The sequence below is a fragment of the Amphimedon queenslandica genome, unplaced genomic scaffold, assembly GCF_000090795.2.
Source record: "Amphimedon queenslandica unplaced genomic scaffold, v1.1 AMPQUscaffold_13451, whole genome shotgun sequence".
In the NCBI taxonomy this organism is placed as follows: Eukaryota; Metazoa; Porifera; class Demospongiae; order Haplosclerida; family Niphatidae; genus Amphimedon; species Amphimedon queenslandica.
Genome location: NW_003546313.1, coordinates 311661 through 316027, shown reverse-complemented (window position 1 = coordinate 316027; position 4367 = coordinate 311661).

Sequence of the window (4367 nt, the reverse complement as noted above, 5' to 3'; positions counted from 1 at the left end):
TATTAAAGTATGTCATGTACCAGTTAATTCACACAATTTGTTCCTTCTTATCTTGTTTTTGTTTCTTTTGTTTCTTCTTTAAGGCAAATAGTGAAGCAGTGAGAAAAGACAGATAGTGTGGCAATGAGAGCAGGAAGATTGGGTGTCAGTAAGAACAGGAAGATGGTGTGGCACTAAGAGCAGTGAGATGGTGTGGCAATGAAATCAGGGAGATTGTGTGGCCATGAGAGCAGGGAGGTACTTAGATAGTGAGAGCTGTGGCAATGAGACCAGGCAAATTGTGTGGCATTGAGAGAAGGAATTAGGGAGATGGTGTTGCAATGATAGCAGGGAGATTGTGTGGCAGTGAGAGCAAAGTTTTGGTGTTACAATGACTGCAGGGAGATGGTGAGGCACTAAAAGCAGAAAGTTGGTGCAGCAGTGAGAGCAGGGAGATGGTGTTGCATTGAGAGCATGGAGATTGTGGGGCAGTAAAAGCAGGGAGTTAGTGTGGCAGTGAGGGAAAAAGATGGTGCAGTGACAATGACACCAGCAGGGAGATGGAGAAACACTGAAAACAGGGAGATGGCAGTGAGAGCAGAGAGATGGTGTGGCAGCGATAGCAGCAAGATATTGTGGGAGTAATAAGAACAGAGAGTTCATGTGGCAGTGAGAGCATTGAATAAGTGTTGCAGTGAGAGCAGGGACATGGTCAGGCACATAGAGCAGAGAGCTTGTGTTGAAGTAAAATCAGAATAATGGTGAAGCTGTGTGAGCAGGGAGATGGTTTGGCAGTGAGAATGGGGAGATGGCGTGGCAGTGAGAGCAGGGAGATAGTGTGGCATTGATAGCACCGGTGAGATTGTGTGACAATGAGAGTAGGAAGATGGTGTAGCAATTACAGCTGGAAAAAAATGTGGCAGTGAGACAAGGGAGATAGTCAGTTAATGAGAGCAGGGAGATGATGCTGCAATAAGAGTAGGAAGATGACGTGAAAGGGAGAGCAGGTAGGTAGTCTGGCAGTGATGGCAGTGAGTTTGTGTGGCAGTGAGAGCAGAGAATTGGTGTGGCAGTGAAAGGAGCATAATGGTGTGGAAGTGAGAGCAGGGAGATGGTGTGGCAGTGACATTAGGGAGTTGGTGTGGCAGTGAGAGCAGAGAGTTGGTGTGGCAGTGAGTTGGTATGGCAGTGAGGGCAGGAAGATATTGTGGCAGCAAAAGCAGGTACATGATGTGGTAGTGAGAGTAGGGACTTGGTGTGGCAATGAGAGCAGGAAGATGGTGCGCCATTAAAAGCAGATAGTTGGTGTGGCAATGACTGCAGAGAGATTTTGGAGCACCGGCAGCAGGGATATGTTGTGGCAGTGAGAGAAAGGAGATTGTGAGGCTGTGAGAGCAGCGAGTTGGTTAGACAATCAAAGAATGCAGTTGCTGTGTAAGCAATGAGATTGTGGTGTATTCAGAAAAGGGAGATGGTGTGGCAGTGAGAAAAAAATGGTATAGCAGTAAGAGCAGGCAGATTGTGTGGCATTGAGAGCAGGGATACAACGGTGTAGCAGTGACAGCTAATGAGGTGGGCTTGACCCTCGCAAAGAAGGAGGGTCCAGACCAATCCAACACTCTTCTTTGTGGCACTGCACAGATTTGTACAGTGATGTATCATGAGTCATCATGAGTTACAATGAAAATAGCGGATTCAAACGGGACCTTTTTAGCAGCAAAACAAGACAAAAACTATGTCTAAGAACATTTCTACAGACAGTGGAAGATACAAAGGACCTAATATGCCTTTTTAACAAAAAATGGAATCCCGTTATGTGCTTATGGTGATGAAAACAATCCCTCTGTTAGGAACATTTTACCGTGGCACTTCTTAACAATTGTTGAAGAGGTTTCCATTTTACCTAACTTCCCTTACTCTTGTAAACATTTAAGAAATTGTGTTAAACTAACACTAAAATAATTACTTTTTTTTGTGTTGATATATTACTTAACGTTTCCTTGTTTAACACCACAGGCAATCCTAAGTTTAGCAACAAACTTTAACTACACTTATTTCTCTAAAAAGCAAACTATTTATATTGACTGTGAATGTTTTCTCAAGAGAAAACTTTGCTTTTTTAAACTCTTTCAATGCATCTCTGAGACATATGCTTCTTCTGATGTAAAAGGTGACAATTTCGTAATAACCATCATCTATTACTCTATTCAGCAAATTTATACCAGCTAAAAATAATATAAAGTAATTAAACCTTATTAACAGCAACTGAACCCAAGTTTTGTTTCAGCATTAGCATTAGGCAATATCACCTATTCCTGGCTATCACTCTTATGGGGTGCAAGAAAACTGCAAATAATTTATTTTCTAATGTTTTTAATGAAATATATCAAAAAGTATCAGTTTTATTGCTATATTCGCAAAAATTATATTTAACAACGTAGTAATGATACACAAATTATATTGAAAGGTAATGTAATTTGTGATGTCACAGAAACATGATGGCAGCGATCTTTTATCTTCCTCCACAATGCCAATGAGAACCTTCCAGATACACTAAAATTGGTACAAATTTTGGGAAAAACCATTATGCAGCTGTACCAAAGTTGGAATTGCTAGCTGCATGAAAAGCAAAGTTATATGGGTTGGTGCCTGTGCCAACTCAACTTGAATTGAGTATACCAGCTGGGAAGGCAGCATGCAGGAACTGCTGGTGAAGCTCCTGGAGGAAAAACACCAAATCTCAGGAAGAGCCATCGAAGATGGACCAAGAACCTGCAGAAATGGTGCAAAAACTGGAGAGAGATTGGCCCTGGTGAGAGGTACAACAGGACTGCGACAAGATGCTGGCAAAGTGGGACTTGCTCCCTAACGAGACGACACGGTTAATGCACCTAACATTCTAATGCCCATGCTGAAAGTATCTGTTCATAAGACAATACTTTTTGTTGATAATTTTGTAAAATTCTCAAATATGCTTTTCTAATCAGTGCCCTTAAAATCAAGGTAACAACATGGCTTGCCCTACATGGACGGCAGTTGCCGGTGGATGGCAAAAATACTTTCCTAAAGACATCAAATGCAACAGTTTCCAGTAATTGCTGTTGACGTGGACAAATATGATAATTTAAGGTAGTGAAATTAGTTTTGTTTTAATCTCTCAAAATTAAAGAATGTTGAAACTTGAAAATCTTTGAATCCCTTTTCCAGAATCACAGTCTGCCTTCTTTTATTTGATTAGATGGTGTATTATATAGCCTGTAGCCTATATGTAGGGTTTAGTTATATTTTTTTGCAAGATGGTGACAAAATCTGTAACGTTCAAATGCTTATAATTCTTCTATCTTACCTAGTACAGCACAGTAAATGGCTTAGCTGAGCTCTCCTTCACTGATCAATTTTGCTGTTACCTTTAAAATAAACTGTAATCTAGTGGGAGCAATTCGGAATATTTTCTTCAAAATTTTAAAGACTTATTTCTTTCTTTCCTTTTGTTTCATACCGTATGGCTAGAAAATTTCGAGGGCATAAATTTTCGTGTTTTAGTGAAAAGCTCTTAATTCTTTAATTTCGAGGGAGTTAAATTTCGCGTTTTTGCACGTGCACTTGCATTAAGTCATTGATTTTCACATGCTGCGCATGCGCAGTGAGCATTTCCATGGTATTAATTTCGTGGTTAAGAAGTTACCCACGAAATCCGCGAAATTAAATACCCCACGAAATATTCCAGCCATACGGTAGCCCCTATAATCTTATAAGCCTGGAAACTACATTTAGTGACCTTTCCACTGTTGCTCAAGGCTTTATTGGAGGACCACCAAAGTAGTTTTAGAATCTCTTTTTACTTCTTGGGGAAAACAAGTATTTATGACAGTTATGAAAAACACCCTTTTTACAGTCACCACTTTAAAATATTATTACACAGGCACAGAGTTGCCATTGTGACTGGTCTAACAACCAGTCTTGTATAGTACAGTACCGTTGAAATGTGCTCCATTAATTCTGCATCTTATTCTCCTTGCTAGTAAGAAGTGCACAGGGTACCAGTTCTTGTAAGAAGTAAAAGGTAAGAAAAATAGAATAAGTATATCATAAATCTTCTCAACTTAGTCACTTTTACTTTAGCTGCTCTGCATGTAATTTGAAGATTCTTTTGTAAGATGCTCTTGTTATCTAGATAGTACTATAATACTATTGATGGATATATAAGTCAAATGTTTCTGTTTAAAATGACAAGCCTGAAGTTTGCTAGAATCATGTTTCTTTCATACTTTGTATTATGATACTTGTTTGTGGCTTTATTTCTAAGTGTAATTGTTGCAGTGTTGCAAAAGAGCGGGAGGTAGAACAGAAAGTAAAACTGGGATGAAATTGAAAGCAATAAGATTAAG